Source organism: Panthera tigris, chromosome D3 (assembly GCF_018350195.1).
Source record: "Panthera tigris isolate Pti1 chromosome D3, P.tigris_Pti1_mat1.1, whole genome shotgun sequence".
Lineage (NCBI taxonomy): Eukaryota > Metazoa > Chordata > Mammalia > Carnivora > Felidae > Panthera > Panthera tigris.
In genome coordinates, this window is record NC_056671.1 from 91,148,807 (window position 1) to 91,166,044 (window position 17,238).

Sequence of the window (17,238 nt, forward strand, 5' to 3'; positions counted from 1 at the left end):
GCTGTGGGAGGGACTGGGGGGGACCGATGGTTGCGTACGGGGTAATGAAGATGCTCTCGTCCTACATCGATGGGGGTGATGGTCACACGATACCGTGTATGTGCTAAAAGCCATAGTACAGTTTCAATACATGAGTTGTATGGTATGTGAATTATATTTCAGTAAGTCTATTATTTTTTTAAAAAATGACAGGGTCATTACCAATGGTCTTCTCTGTTATGCACAAAAAGGAGATTTAATGGCCTAGAAGGTAACACATCTTCCTAGGTATCGTACTATACTACAAATTATTTTTTCTCAAGTGTTCCCAACTTCCCTGGTCTTCCGGTCATTTAGAGAAGGGTCGATGTCACAGCTGTGATGAGTGATACCCTGGCATCTGGAGGAGAGACATGGAAAGAATGGCTTCGTGCCCTGATTCTGCTATGTCTAAGTGTGTGACCTTTGGCAAGTCACTTAACTTCTCTGGGCTTTAGACAGCTCATCTGAAAAATGAGAGGCCAGAACTAAATAAATCCTCCTATGTTAGAGTTTTATGATTCAGATTTAAAATGGCATTTGTAAATATAAGCATAATCATGAAAGCAAAATGTATTTACTTAGTTTTTATTTTTTTATTTAAAAAAAAAATTTTAATGTTTATCTTGGAGAGAGAGAGAGAGAGACAGAGCACAAGCGGGGGAGGAGCACAGAGAGAGGGAGACACAGAATCGGAAGCAGGCTCCAGGCTCTGAGCTGTCAGCACAGAGCCCGACGTGGGGCTCAAACTCACAAACCGTTGAGATCATGACCTGAGCCGAAGCCGGATGCTCAACCGACTGAGCCACCCAGGTGGCTCTGTATTTACTTACTTTTTAAATATGCAACAACGTGAATCCCGGCTGACTTGTAGGGTGGGTGATTGGTGTTTTCCTCGTGTATGCTTCTCAATTCTTTACATGAGCATATTTAATATCCTGGAAGAAAATATTTTTTGAAAAAGCTTTGGATTGCACTGGTTAAAATGTGATAACTTGATTGAAATACAAGTCTGTTAAATCCATAAATACAGATGCAAGAAAGACATTTGTAATTTTCCAGGGACGAGTGGAGATATTTGAAACCCCTTGGTGTTTTTTAAGACGGAATTCTCCTCTACAGAATTAAGTTCTCTTTGTTTAAATGTGTTCTTGGTTTTCAAACTGAATAGAGTCCCTGGCACATACCTGTGGTTCTCATGATGTATGTGCATGTGCTAACTTCATTTACAGACAGCAGGGAGAGATGGGGCCTCTAATGCATCTTTCCCAATAAAAGGGCGTAGTCAGAAAAATACTTAGTCTGATAGTTTCGTATATGAAACTCGGTCACTTACCATAGGTCCGCACGAAGAACAAGACTAAAGCTGTGGTAAAATAATGTATAAGATACACGCAGTCATGTGCTTATGAAGGAAGTAATAAAACAGTGAAGACCGTTTAGTTCAGATTTCCAAACCAGGAAACTGTGATCTACATTAGGCAGAGAGCACGTTAATTCAATGAAAAGGGTTTTCTTTAACTGAACTATTTTTAGTGTGGACAGTCGAAATGATCTATCGCTTTGAGCTTGAAACACAAATTGTGAGTTTTAAGAAGTAAAAGGCAACACAGTGGAAGGTACAGATTTCGTCAAATACGGCAAGCGTCGCAGTGAATGTGGGGGGACATCACACACCTGCCCCCGTGTGCCTCCCTGTGTTTGCTCATTGAGCCTGGGAAACTGAGACGGAGGTCATAGTGGACCTCAGCACACCCTGAGCCATGGGACCACAAGCGGTTTTTCCTCGGGACACAAGCAGCTCCTCGCTACATGCAGGGGTCCCGGGTGAACGCTGCGCTTGCTTGGTAAGGTGCACAGCGACAGGCAGTCACTACCCTACCGATGCCTTTGTGTTTGCAAATTACTTGGGCAACTCGGAACACAAGAGAGATGGGATTAGGAAATGAAGAAATGCCCACGTGAGGTGGGGCCCCACGGTTTTGCCTGGCTTCTCCGTGGTCTTTGTTATTCAAATATCCTGTTGTGTAAGTACAAAGACAGGAAGTGAGTTCTACAAACCCTTACAACAGCAGCAGTCTTGGGTTTCAGATAAGTAGGTGTGCCTAGTGCTTCGGGAATTGATACATATTTAGGTTTTTTTGTTTGTTTTTTGAAAATGCTGAAAAGTACTACATTTTCTCTGGGCAAAACATCTTTGGTATTTCAAAAAAAGCCCTGACATTACTGTGTAAATAGTCTCGTTAATAACTGCCTCTTGGGCCTGTCCCAGACTTTAATTGTTTAGCTTTGCGCTTTATTTGTGTCTCTCTCAAAACACTGCCGTGTGTCTTCGGAGGTGAGAGAGAGGTGGAGCCAGTGAGCAGCACAGAGTAGGCTGTGCGTTGTTTTTGGCCCCGGGGCTGCTGGTTTTCCTGGGGATCAGACCCCCTGGGCGTGTGTGCGGGGAGAGGGACCCCCTTGCTCTGTCACCCGCGGGGCTGGCTTTCTGCAGAAAGGGGGCTGCGGTGGGAGGGTTTCCTCTGCTGCTCAGGGCCCGCTCCTTCCTCTCTCAGGCCCAGAAGCCCAAGAACCCCCATGTGAGCCTTATTCACTACTCTGTTCCCATTTCCGTGCACTGGTTGTATTTTGGATTGCAGAGTTTGGAAGTCTAAACATCTTCCCGCACTGAGGAATACGCAAGGATTTTGGTTCAGACTCCAAGTTAGGAAACACCTACGGAGTTTGTGTGTTCGTAAGAAAAACTGGATGAAATGCAATAAAATGGCGGGTTGTTTTTGGGGGGGTGGGTATGGCTGTTATTCATTTTATCGACACACAGTATTTTAAGTGAGCCTCCCAGGTCGTGGGATTGGGAAGCGGCCCTCCTGATTGTCCCGAATGAAACCTTGAACTGAGAATAGGGAGCGTGGGAGTTTGGGCTTTTCCAGTAGTTTCTGAGCTCTGGACTCCGGGATGGGGAATGAGTTCCCGGCTCGCCTCCACCCCCTGCCTCCAGTGGGCCCAGAAGACCGCTTCCCCTTTCTGCTCCTCAAATAAGCCTCGGCCTGGCCTCCCTGCTCGGCTTTACCCTCGCGGCCAGCGGGCCGGTGAATGAGTGCCAGTCTCCTGCTTGGACACAGTGAATGTCCTTAAGCCTCAACAAAATGACTAACGCGTCTTTAAAGTTTCTCTTAGAAGGGTCACCACATTCTGAGGAAGTTCAAAGAATATAAAATCGAACGTTCGGGGAGGAAATCGGCTACATTTTGCTCTGGTGTTTTCAGGCTGGCGATGGGCATTTAGCGCATTAATTACGCAAGACCCGCTACATTTTAAAAGTCATTTGAAGATTTGGGGAAGAGATCCAAAGGTACTATTTCAAAACACCATCAGTGCAAGATTCTCGTGGCTGCTTCAGCTTTATTTTCCTTGTACTGTGTTGTTGTCGTTGTTGTCGTTGTTACAGTGTGTGAAAGTTGTTATGTTGAAAGCCATGTGCACATTTATGAACAAATCATTTTAAATAGCTGTTTGCACAAAACTTGAACTTAATAAGCTTAGGGAGAGGGAGCACCGCCCGCCCCTTTCAAGTGGCATTAGGGAAGCCCAGCTTTAAAAGCTTAATAATCAGGCACATATAACGCTCGGTAGGCAGTCTTGTTAGAAACTCCAATTTGGTCCAAAGACAGCTTTTTTAATGTGTTTGATTTGTGATTTCTCAGAAACTGGTAAATGGTTATGGTCACATTGGTTTGTACCGGAATCGCTTGAAAACAGCCTTTGGCTGGCCGTTTTAGGCACCTGAGGGTCTGGGGTTTCTCAAACATTGAAAAAAACAAACCGATGGTCGTTGGGCCCCTCGAAGCCTTATCTTTATTTTATTTCAAGAACGTTGAACTGCAGACGCACATCGCAGCACTGTAATAAGTGTATACTTATCTGTGTACGATATTGTATTTACATGTTTTATTAGATTTTAATAACGTGATCTTCCCGCTGTGATTCTGTGGTGGTTACGGTTTGTTCTAGGAGTCCTACCCTTTGCTTACGTGTGACAACAAATTGATCCTTTAAGTATTATTTAATGGCCTTCGGGTTTGATACAGAATCTATTCACGCTCATTCCACGGACTTTGCAACAGGACAGTCTATCCCTGGAACTGTCAGACTCCCCAGGAAATAATAGCTTCTGACATTTGCAGTGTTAAAATATAGGATTAATGATCAGCTTTTAATGTGCAAATTAAGTATTCAGTACAAGAGTCCTTGCCTTTCCTTTTCCCGGTTTTATTTAACCCAGATGCTCTGCTGAATTCAGAAGCATGGGTTTAGTCTCCACCTAACCCAGCTCGGGTCAATGAGCTGCTAACTAGATTTTGGGGGTAAAATGGGAAATTACAAGACAGACTCCTTGGAAAGGTGGCATATTTCTAGCTCCACTGAAATGCCGTCAAGACCTCAGAGAAGTTAATGATTAACTGTAAAAACCGCAAGGCCCAAATCTCAGTCCCCAAAGTACAAAAGCTGACACTCAGCTAAGCACTGCACGGCCTTCCTCGCCGTGGGGCCCCAGCCACCTGACGTGGGAGCGGAGGGCAAGTCCACGGCTTCCGTGTTCTGTAAGAAACGGTTCTCTCCCCTTGTCCTGGGTCAAACTGGAAAAGAGGCTTTCTGTCCCCTGAAAACCTCGGCATTGTCGTTGGCTTTCCTTAAGCCTTAATAACATTCTTCTTCGTCAGCCGATCCTAACAATTCCATAGAGTGTTCACTCATGGTTACCTATTAAAAGACGAGTTATATGCACTAAATTATATGGTTAAAAACTATCACCTATTTTTGTAAGTGGGAAAAACCATTTTAGACTAGAACGCTAAAAGGAGCCGTGTGTCTGTTGTCTCCGCCACAAGAGGCGACATTTATTTTGCGAAGGGTACTTGCATGGCAGTGACGTTTCACTGCTGATACCTCTGCTAAACGAAGTCCCTTTCTTTCTTGAAGAAAAGATTATTTGCCGTTTTCAAACCATCTCCTTCTGCCTTTCGGTGGGCTCTTCGTTTCTTTAGCTGATCTTTTAGAAAGTTTATTTATTTTTGAGACAGAGAGAGAGAGAGAGAGAGAGAGAGCGTGAGTGGGGGAGGGGCAGAGAGAGGGAGAGAGGGAAAGAGAGAGCACGTGAGCAGGGTGGGGGGTGGGGGAGGGTCAGAGAGAGAGAGGGAGACACAGCATCCGAAACAGGCCCCAGGCTCCGAGCTGTCAGCACAGACCCCCGAATGCGGGGCTCGAACTCGCGAACTGTGAGATCGTGACCTGAGCTGAAGTCGGAGGCTTAACCGACTGAGCCCCCAGGCGCCCCCTAGCTGATTTATTTGTTATCATGTGCACCAGCGACTGGCAAGGCTTTCTCTGTCATCGCTGCGTTGTTTGAAATGACGTGTGTGGCCTGGTAACGTGGATTCACGGGGCACTCCCACGTTCCACACCAAGGACAGTGGCGCCCAGGAGCCTTTCCCGGCCGCACGCAGTAGCTCACCCCACATTTGCCGCCAGCAGAGTCTTGGGGTCACTCTTTAAATCAAGGTCTCCGGGCGAACCGGAGAAGTACAGTTCCAGGACCGGGAGCTTCGGTCATAACAAAGTGCCTCTAAATGGCTCCCAGGCTCCCTCTTCGTTACCTCAGTAACAACACCAATTTAAATGGACACAACTGATTTCTAAGAATTCCAAGCAATATATTGTTGATGGCCCTTGAGACACATAAGCCACAGATAAGCTAATCTTAACCGATTCTCTTTCCAGGACATTTGGATGTGCGGCCGCGAGAGGCAGAGGTTTACAGAGCATGGTTTTAAATTAGCACGGCATTCACTGACACTGGATTATTAACACTAATACACATGTGCACCTTGAACAAGGCCCTTGATCTTAACCAGCGAAAACCCGAGCCCGTTCCTGAACAGAGACTAAACTCTGTTTGTAATGAACATTCAGCCAGAGTCCCATGTGTGCTGGTTAATGGGGCAGGGAGTTTGGGGCAAGTGGGTTCAGCAAAGGGGCTGGTGAATCCCATGGCGTATTAAAGGCCGCCTTTCTTTTCAGTGTTGCGAGACCGATGGCCTTTCATGTTGAATCAAGACGCTTTCCACTCACAGAAGTGCTTCTGACCTAAGTGGAAATTGAATTCAGGCCCAGCAGCAGGTAAGAGTGCCTGGTCCGGGGCGTGGGGAGTCTTAGGGGGTTCTTTCTCCAGGGGTTTTGAAAGCAAAGTTGCCCTTCGGAGAGCACGACGCGGTGAACGCTGATGTGACAGACCGAGCCCGGGAGGCCACATCACAAACACACGCCGGCCAGAAATCCTTATTAATGTCACTGAGATCACTTCAAATTTATGGTATCGACAGCGATGCGAATAATGATCGCACAAGGGCCGTAATGACAGGACCTGGCAAAGAGGGTCTGTTTTCTTCATCTGGATTTTTATTTTCTGTAATACGTGAGAAAACCGAATCGAGGGATGGGCTTTCGTGGTTGCCAGGAAACAGGTGTTTACGTTGTGAAGATAAGTGTTTGTCAAATATCAGTCATTTCAACCACCCTTTGGGCATCTTCCGCTCCGCAGAGGTGCCCGCTGATAATGGCCGGCACTGGTATTATGATCTGCCAGCAACATCACCCAGAGAAGTTTCTGGCGAGGGTTCCTTTCTGTCGCATATAGATGTCCAGGCCTCTGTCAACTCTGCACCAGCCAAAGCCCTGAAACGATTTGGGGGAAGTCAATATTCCAAGAAAGGCTTTTCCTCAGAAGAAAACCCGGTTTCACACCTGGGTTGAGGATCTCTGTCAGGACGAGCCCTCTCGGTCTTTCCGCCGAGAGGGAGACGCTTGCCAGAAAAAGCGAATTAACTGCGTTAAGCTTCGAAAAGGAAAATTAAGCTGGCTTTAGCATTTTTTCAACCTGTTTTCTGTTACCTGGTAACACCTTTTAAGGGAAGTTAAAAACACTGTAGTTCTTCAAAACCTAAGTGGAAAATTGGGGTAGAAACTATCTTCAGCCATGGAACAACTGCTGTCTCAGAAAGTCTCTAACGCCCATAATTCTATTGAATAAATGCCAAGAAACACCCAGCAATTGTCAAGATTAACTGGTAAATCAATCCCGTTTTGAAAAATCACTGAAACGCCTGATGCCAGGCATCTGACCCTCTCCTACCCAATGTGTTGCTGATGTGGGGTTGTCCACACGGCCTTGGGGTCCCCAAACCTTAAGTCAAATAGGACTACAAGCTGATTAGCGCCCAGCAGGATGCACACCAGTGACAGGAAAGTGACAATCTGCACAGAATTCACTTACGCTTCGCGAGAACAGAGACTGAGAGGCGTGCCCTGACCACTGGGCAGGAAAGACAGGGATCATGTCCCCACTAGCCTCAGATGTCAACTACGATCAGCTTCTAGTTTCCAAAGTAACAAAATAAATGATTAATTAACACTTAGACGTCACCATGTACTTTTCGCATTTAGAAATCTGCGTAGCTGGCCGATCCGAAACACCGTTAAGGACATCTTTCAATGGCAATGTCCAGGTACCGCCTTCTCAAATATTTATCGTCTTCCAAGCTTTTCATGTCCCTTAGAGACTGGTCAGCGGTCCTTTAACCAGCATCAAATACATCATGAGAAAAGAAACAAAAACAAAAGACACAAATGAGACCGAGAAAAGCAGAACTTAGAAGCTGTCTGTCTGATTCTCGGACGGTTGCCTAGGCGGTTTTATTATTTTAGAAACCACACGAAAGAACGGTGTATTAGTTAACTTATTCATTTTGGAGAGAAACGGCCCCAGCCAGTGGCTGTCTCACGGCGTCAGGGAAGGCCGGGTCATCATTCCCCCGCACAGGACGGCGGGGAGCAGGCTGTCCGCGCAGAGCCAGGGGCTTCTCCTGGGGTCCTCGCTGGTGGGTTCTCGGTGCCTCTCTCGGCTGCTTTATTCACCAAGAAGAGCGCAATGTGGGGTCGAGGCAGTGACGTTGTCCCAGTAGGAGCACGAAACCTTCCACATTTCCACCGCCCAGAGCTCCGCGTGGGCTGGCTCGGAGCCGAAAGCCGAGTGGCCCCGCAGGGTGACGTGTCTGCGGAGGGACAGCGCGCCTGCCCCTGGAGTGCGTGCGTGCACCTGCAGCCTCACTGCGGGCAGCGACGGGGAGCCCTGCCCCGCCCGGCACCCTGGCACCAGGATCGTGTGTTCGGCTGGAGTCCTAGCCTTACCTAGCCGGACTTTCCCGGGGGCCCGGCTGCCCGCTGCATCACCATAGCAATGGACAAACACGGTGAGAGTCGCAGGGCCCCGCAGCTGCGGAAACCCTGCCCTCCTGGCCGCCCCGCGGGAGGGGCCGGGCTAATTTCCATGTGGCGTTTGGGGATGTTGGGATTCAGAGATCAAAGAAGGTCAAAAGGGGGCCGTTGGAATGGCAGATATTTATTGTGTTTAATATAAATACAAACGTGTCCAAGAAGAGAGACTGAAACCTTAACAGGCCTGTGGATGGCGTTTGGTAAATAGAAAAGAACACATCTTGAAAGCAGGCGGCTGGTGAAATTGACTGGCACTGCAGAAGCTGTCGTGATTTAAACTGGGACAAATTAAGACAGCAACAATCTTCACCGACATCGAACATACAAATTAGTTGAAAACCTTGAGGAAGACGTCTAGCTGCACTTTAGAAACGCTTTGGGAAACCTTCTGGCCACAAATGCAAACACAGCCCAGCGCACTTTAGAAATTTCTGGTCGCCCTCCTTAGCTGCGCTCGTATTATTAAGAGTGTTTGTTTCATACCATTAACTGTGCAGTCAAGTTGGAGCCCGTTAAACAGCATTAATTTGACAAATTGTGGGATGGGGGTGTGAGTGCCGGCTGGAGAAAGGGGCTTTGTGTTTCGGGGTCTCCATTAGTGAAACAATAAATAAGGCTATGGTAAAACTGATATGATGGGAAATGACTTCTATTCAGTTAACTCAATTATTAGTGCTAATTGGGGCCAGGTGAAGCATGGATAATTGAAATTCACAGATAATCCAAAAACCTCTATTTAACCAATAACTTCAAACTTCTTCCCCATCAAACCAATTACCAGAGGAGCTAACAAATAGAAAAAATGGATTAAATTGAATTTTGCCTCCCCAAAGATTACCACTATGATGTCTTTCTATTGATTAATCCACAACAAGAGCCAAGGGTTGACTGCATTCAAGAGACTAAATTACAGACAGTCCCCAACAACTGAAAAGGAAAAGGCTACGTCCCAAAGTTGATGACTCCACTACCTGAAGCTCAGAATGCTTTTTCGCAGAGCACCATATTCCTCAGGGGCTCTGAGGCAGCCCCGAGGGGCCAACTGGTGACCTAGTGACACTGGAAATATATTTAGCATCCTAACTCCTTTAATGAATCCCCTCTGAATCCTAAAGCCTTATCCTCCAGCCCCTAAATCTCTCTGAGCCCTAAATCTAAGGGTTTTTTTTAGTTGAGGTAAAATCACATAAGGTTAACCATTGTGAGTTGAGTGTGCACGTCAGTGACATCTAGAACATTCACGAGGCTGTGCGATCACCCGCCTCTATCAACTGTCTCAACATTTTCATCGCCCCCGAGAGAAACCCCTTTGGGACCCTCAGCAGCCACTGCCCGTTGTCCCCTCCCCCCAGCCCCTGGCGACCGCAGATCGACTCACTGGAGCTATGGGTTCCCCTGTTCTGGACATTCCATGTCAACGGAATCATGCAACATGTGGTCTTTCGTGTCTGGCTTCTTTCACTGACATAATCTATTTAAGGTTCATCCGTGTGATCGCATGTGTGAGGACGGCCTTCCCTTTTATTGCCAAATGACTCTCCGTGGTCTGGACGGACCACACGTTCTTGACCCACCTGTCAGCTGATGGACGCTTGGGTTGTCTCCATCTTGCGGCCACGTGCAACCGTCACCCCTAAGGTTGCACCCTGACATGCCCTGCCCTCGGAGGAAATGGGAAGTGGAGGGGGAAGGGTGGACAGGAGCTTGGGAAGCAGGGGTGGCCCCTGTGGCGGAGCGTGGGGAGGCTCCTCCCGTGCGCCGGGCCGCGGCACTCCCAGGCGCTGGCATCTGGGGCGGGCGGCGTCCCTCCCACAGGGCTGCCGTCGGCAGGGACATTCCGCTAGAAGCATCGACAGTGAGGGATAATTCGAGACAGCGTCAACCATGGTGGAGAACACAGGGAGACATGGAACCCGTCAGAGAGGGGCACGAGGGAGGCCGGAGGAGGCCCGCTGGGGGCAGGTACCTCCTTCAGATTCGGGTGTCGCTGTTTCCCAAGACGGAGAGCAGAACTGGACTGACCCAGCGAGAAATCTGGCAAGTGTCCTTGGCCTGTTCTCCACTTTTCTGAAAACACAGGCGCCAGGAGAGGTTTCCATAGCAGCTTCCAAATTGGACACAAAACTTCACTCAGCAGGTAATTCTGTTCCCCCAGCGCGTGACCTGGGTGTCCCCGTGCCCATCAAACCCACACCTCACGCAAAGTCCCTCTGCCTTAGAGCCCCACGCCTCCGCGCTGGGCCCACCCTCTGCCTCCCTCTGCACCCTGCATCCTTGCCAGGACGGGGGAGGCTGGCCGGCGGCCACAGCACATTCCAGAAGGCCAAATGCAAGGTCTTCCCTGGCTTCCGTGGTGTGCGCTTGGCATTTTTCAACGACTTCTGTTGGCCAATGTTCTTTATGGTAGAACAGGATGAGCTACATCATTTCTGGCTGTGCAATTTGACACCTGTCTGTATGTGTTTTATATATACAAGTGTGTCTAGAGAGAGCGACATATATGTGCACATGTGTGTGCCCATACGCACAAACGTAATTTTGTGATGACGGTTATATTTATCCCTGTTTGCTTTACTTATTCCATAAACTTCATTATAAATTCAAAAAAGAAAATTGGTCCAAAATCCAATCACACCGGCACATTAACACTGAGTTTTTCATATTTCCTTTCTGTTGTTGTCACAGGACATTGATAGTTTTCCATTTCTCCTTTTCCACGTTCCGTCACTTTTCTTGGCGTTCTGCAGTTGGCGTCCTGCGACTTGGCGTCCTGTACCTTGTAAAAGGTACAGATGGCGGCCGCCATGCTTGCGGGCGCTGAAGGACCCGGTCAAGGTAAGGACGGCCCCTGCTGGGTCTGCTCAGTCCCAGCCAGGCTGCAGGAGGAGTCGGGGGGCAGCGAAGGGGTGCCCCCAGATGTGCGCCTGCCTTTCTCGTGCAGTGAGTCAAGTGCTGTAGATGCCAGGGGCCCCAGCTTCCTCATGACAGTGGCCAGGCCGGTGGGGGAGCCCCTGGTGTCCCCTCCATTTTCTTAGTGACACAGTGGGCAAGACCTGTCCCTCTGCCACTGCAGGGACGCCTGTGTTTCTCAAGTGCACAGGGCTGAGTTCCAACTCACTGCCTCCCGGAGCCTCCAGGGTCCCAGACCCCCTTCCGGTCTTACGCGCAGGTCGTCCCTGGTTCGCCCTCTGTCAGGACTGGGCAGGACAGTGCGGCGGGACACTTGGGACAAATAGTTAGCAGGCCGATCCTGGAGGGCCTGGCTCCTGCCCTCCTCAGTTACCTGCCTTGCCGTTGGCCCACGCGGACCCTGAGCCAACCGGCCCCTTTCTGAAGCCCAAACCAGGTCCTGGGAGCCGTGGACAAGTCTGTCCCCTGGACAGACTGCAGACCCAAGCTCTGCTTCTGGGCGGCCCCAAATGGCCGTAGTCATCCTTTGTTTCTGCTTCTTCGCCCACCTCGCTGAATCTCCGTCAGTCTCCAGAGAAGTCTCCGTGCCTTCCACAGTTCCACCATCCTGCCCAATGACACGTCTGCAGGTGACACGCTGGCACGTTAACAGGAACAGAGTTGACACCAACTTTTACTCTCCTCTCTCCTCCTCCGAATCACCTGCCTTTCTCTCCCGGCCTTGAGGGGCGGTGCACCCCTCTACTGCTGAGGTCAGTCTGTCCTGGGTCCTTTCACCATCATTGTCATCTATGGTCAGGTCATTTCCCACCCACTCAGTTTTTATTCTTCTCTTGGTCGACACGCGTGTCCACATTCTTCCAGCTGGAAAACCGGCCACAAGGACCGGGGAGGGCGTCCCAAAGCCCCTGAGCGCCCGGCGCCTCCTTACCCCGCGATCCGGCTTCGGAGACCACACTACCGCGTGAACCGTGTGGCGGACGGACGGCAGGTGCTAAGGAGGAGGTTCATGCAGGAAGTGTGCGTGGGTGCGCGGGATGCCCCTCAGAACACACGCGCGTGCACCCCGAAGATGACACCCAGGCCGCTGACCCAGGAGCAGCTTCTACTGCCTTCCTTGTGCCCTCGTCCGTTTCCCGTACTTTCCCCGAGCAACACGTGAACACACGGCGACTTTTAGAGAGCACTGAGCTAAGAGCTGTAGTGCGTTGGCTCATTTAACTTTTCCAGCTGCTCTGAGGATTGTCCCCTTAGGACCCCTGTCTTATAGACAAGGGAGCTGATGCCTTGAGCGCCCGAGAGGCCTCCGGAGCCGACCGGCCCCCCCCAGTGCTCTCACACCTGTGGCTGTGAAGCGGGAGCGGGTCCCCATGGCCAGGGCTGGCGGGACGTACACCCGGAAGAATTGAAGGAGACGGGATGGGCGGCAGCAGAAGGTGGGCGAAGAGCCCTGAGCAGGGAGAGCCCTCACACGGACCCATCACTGGAAGTGGGCGGCGTCTAGGGGGCCTTCGTAAGCTTGCGGGGCAGGTCCCTCCAGGCGAGGCGACTCTGGGAGGCGTCCTCAGCTGTAGGCTGTCACCACCCTGGAGGGGTGAGGGGTGAGGGGCTTCAGTTCCGAGGGGGATCTGGATGGCCCGCTGTGCGCCCACGACAAACACCCACGGACTCTCGAGGGCACATTCAAATCTCACTTCCCCCAGGGAGCGTTCCTCGATTACCCTGATCAGGATGGGCCCTAACGACCCCACAAAAATACCTTGTGCCCGCTGGGTGATTACCTTCTCCCTTCCCCCCGTCGGGCCCTGGTGATCTCCAATCTGTCTTCTCTCCTGGACATCGCCTACAAGAAGAACCACGGTACGTGTCGTTCTGTGCCTGGCCTTTCACTGGGCAGAGTTTGTCAAGGATTGTTAGCATTGCATTTTTGGGTCTCCCCCCAAATTTATGTGTTGAACCCTTAACCCCCGGTGTGATGGTATGAGGAGGTGGGGCACTGGGAGGTGATTGGGTCATGAGGGGGATCGGTGCCCTCATAAACCACGGGGAGCCATGGGATTTCTGTCCGCCTGGGGAGCACACCGCGAGGAGGCATCATCTACAGGCCAGGAAGATGGTCTTCACCAGGTCCGGGCTCTGCCGGCACGTCCCTATCAGACTTCCAGCCCCCAGAACTGTGACAGATACGTGTCTGTTTGTTCAAGCTGCCGTGCCTGGGATACTGTGCTAGGGACGCCTGAGTAGATTAAGCAGGTACATCCCGGGAAGCGGTTCGGGACCTGGGAGCAGCTACAGATGCACAGCTACCTTCAGTAGCAAGAGTGATGGTTATCGTATAAAATTCATCATCCAGGAGCACCTGGGAGGCTCCCCCAGTTGAGCGTCCGACTCTTGGTTTTGGCTCAGGCTAGGATCTCGAGGTCCGTGGGTTCGAGCCCCGCGTCGGGCTCTGTGCCGACAGCTCAGAGCCTGGAGCCTGCTTCGGATTCTGCGCCTCCCTCTCTCTCTGTCCCTCCCCCGCTCACACTCTGTCTCTCTCTCTCTCTCTCTCAAAAATAAATAAACATTAAAAAAAAAACAAAATTCTTAATCTGTACCTTGGCCATCAAAAGGACAAAGCCCAGATGATACGCTGCATAAAATAATCACCACCCTTGTTGCTGAAGAGAATTGTATGTTCACACCTGCTCCCTGGCCCCACACTGTGCCCTTGGCTGTCAGATCCTTGGCTCTTGGGATCTCTCACCTTGGCTCTTGAGATCATCTCTCCTTGGCTCTTGGGATCTCTCTTGGGATCCCAATATTTTAGGGAAAATATTGAAAAACAGGTAGCAGTAACCATTTCAATATTTTAGTGTATGTATTTCTTTTATTTCAATTGTTTGTTAAGTTTCAAGCGTGCAATATAGTGGTTCCACAGTGTTTCTCAGTGCCGGTCACCATAGGGGTATGCTTAGTCCCCATCACCCATTTCACCCACCATATGTCTTATTTTTAAGGAAATATATACATCCACATGATTTGTCATAAAGTTCAGCTCCCACACATCCTGAGGAGTTTTATAGCATCCGAACTCTTTTCGATACTCATGGGATAAAGCCATCGTCAGCTCGGTCTTATTGTCAAATATCCTTTCTTTCTCTACTACAGGAAATGTGTTTCTTTATAAAAGGTCAGTTGAGGAAAACTCTCACTTATTCTCGTCCTTCTGATGAAATTTTCCAGTTCAGAGTCCGCTGCACCCGCACCAGAATGCCGTATGCTTATTAGCTCATCGAGTACCTTGAGGCTATGATTAGGCACCTGCACCCCGTTTCTTAAAACCTCTGCCTTCAAAAGTTACGGGCAGAAGACAGAGGACCTGCTTCTGTGGCTGAGCTATGTGACTCACTGTGCCCCTGGGCCTTGAGAGAATCTGCACCCATGAATCGGGGATGCGGTTGGTGTTTCTAGAAGGTCACAGGACATGGTTGTTCTTCAAGATTTGGGAGGGGGGGCAGGAATCACTCTGAGTCTCGTGGGGGGTCCTGGCTCTTCTGACCACTTGTGCTGGGGGGTGCTGGCCCGTGGGGCAACCGGCTGAAACCACAGCAGCCTGGAGACCGAGGTCCAAGCAGGGGGACAGCAGAGGCTGTCCGAGGAGGAAGGGCCTCCCGTGTGCTTCTAGACCTGGCTGTCGTGGGGCGAGGGCCACGACGTCAGGCCTGTAGCAGGCCAGCTGGCAGAGGTCCCCAGCTGCCACCCGAGTCTTACCTCGTTCTGGTCTGGGGGACACTGCTTGTCGTGGCCTGACGTGTTTGGATCTGTTAAGAGGGAACCTTTTTTCTCACAAGACACAAGAACAAAGCGTGGGATTAGTTTTACGTGAACTTGGATGTTCCCATTTAGCTGATAGGAAAAGCACGGCGTAGCGGCTAGAAACAGTGCTGGCTCGCCCGCTCGGCACCTGTTAGTAGCCCTGCTGGGCCTCAGTCTCTCCATCTGAACACAGGGACGACGAGGGTGCCGAGGCACCCAGGTCCACGAGCCTGGTGTGAGGCTTAAGCCAGATAATGTTTTTAAGGCACTCGGGACAATGCCCAGCACAACGTAAGTGCTACAGACAGGTTCCGTGCAATAAGCCCGTTCAAAAATACACACCAAAGCGCGTTGACAGGTGTCAGGAAAGGGGGCAGCGACTTGACCTGCCGTGGGGAGAAGATCATCTCCTCCCGCGCCCTCAGCGTATTCCCTTGTAAACCGGGCGTGAAGCACGCGTGTGTGTTCGTGGGCGTCCCTCCGGGGGTTGTGGCGCTCCGATCGTGGGCGCCCACCGGCCACTCGCCCTGGAAAAAGTCGGCCAAGGAGGTCAGCAGAGCACGGGAAGGAGGACCTCAGGAAACAGTGTGTTTTCTGAGGCTGGTGGGTCAAACACAACTGGCTCTCGTTTGCTGGTTTCTGTCAGCGACTGTCTTCCGGACAGGTGCAAGAGGAGGTCTGTGTCCAGAACAAGACAACCTCAGGTCACTTCACGCCCCTCCTGGGAAGGCGTTCGCCCGCGCGTGGGGGCCCGTGGTACCGGGATCGGCCCTTCCCCGGGGCACGGCCGCCTCCTCTCAGCCACGGTGACCACGTTGTAGAGAGAGCAGGGCACGCATGTTTGACACTGGCCAACGCACGGATCCCAAGTGACTGTCCCAGAGGTGCCTCTGTTTACCGGTGAATCATCTCTGCTGAAGCCGCTGAGAATTCACGTCCGAGGGAAGAAAGCTGTCCAGTCCCAGGTAATTCGTGGAACGCTACTTGACGGAATTTGCTTATAATATTAACGATTCCTGGGGCGTCTGGGGGGCTCCATCAGTTAAGCGTCCAATTCTTGACCTCGGCTCAGGTCATGATCTCGAGGTTCATGAGATCGAGCCCCGTGTCGAGCTCTGTTCTAATAGCGTAGACCCTGCTTGGGATTCTCCTTCTCTCCCTCTCTGTCTGCCTCTCTCTCTCTCAGAATAAATAAAACATTAAAAAAACATTTCGAATATCTCCCAGGAAAATACAGCATTTAGGAACTTTGTAAGTCCGCACGAAGGCAACGTTAGAACTTCACACAGAGCACCCCAAAATGAGGTGCTGGGACAGGGAGCAAGACCAGTGTCATCGCATGGGCTGTGGCTATCAGTTTTGATTGCTGGTTAACTGAGGGTCCGGGCCGTGAGGCAGTCGGGGTGGCAGGTCTGATGGGCATTAGAGACGGGAGAGTCTAGCACGGTTACTCTGTAATATTCAACAGAAACTCCCACCGCCAGGACAAAGTCGACAACCAAGGCTCCCGCGGTCGCCAGCAAGCACTGCAAACACTCCAGGACCTGGGGCCAGTGACTGAGAATAGCGTCCCTCTGTCACAGAGCTGGCCGCTCCGGAGGGCAGGCCGACATCTGGACGCACACATTGGGTCACGGGCAATGTGGTAAGTGAGGACAAGAAGGGGTCACGCTGTGTGGGAGAGCTGGGAAGGCTTCTCAGGACGGCCATCGAGTGGGCACGCAGGTCCCATCCTAGCGGCCACAGCATTGGTGCAGATGGGTGCGTGTCCCGGTGGTGCTGTGGGGGAGGGGCAGAAGGGACTCATCTCCCTGGCTGGGGAGGAGGAGGTGACGGGGTGTGGGTGGAGGGCAGAGACTGATGGACGGCAGGGCTCTGTCTGGGACAGGGAGGGACGGCCCCAACAGTTGGGTTTCCGTGTCCTTCTCCCTCGTTCTAGCCCAAGGCCATCCTCGGGCCAGCACACAGCCGGAGTTAATAGCCAGCTGTATATAATCCACGTAACCTCAGCTGGGCTAAGGCCAGCTGGGGTTATTTCGGAATTTCAGCAAACTAGCCCCGAATCAAAATGGTATCTGTTTAGTCCACTTGCCCCTAAGGAGATACGATCACGTTCCCTCTGGTCCTGCTTCTGTGTGAAGGTCCGTGTGACTTCAAAATCAGCTTTAATATGGGCAAAAA

At 50.9% G+C, this 17,238-nt stretch overlaps 1 long non-coding RNA gene across 1 annotated transcript; it reads left to right on the forward strand.

Moving 5' to 3' along the window:
- Nucleotides 1–2,833: 2,833 nt before the first annotated feature.
- On the forward strand, nt 2,834–13,671 carry LOC122232699. The gene is made up of 5 exons (XR_006210087.1): nt 2,834–3,370; nt 6,097–6,195; nt 10,349–10,486; nt 11,035–11,184; nt 11,686–13,671. It is a non-coding gene; the product is annotated as an uncharacterized LOC122232699 (long non-coding RNA).
- Nucleotides 13,672–17,238: the final 3,567 nt, after the last annotated feature.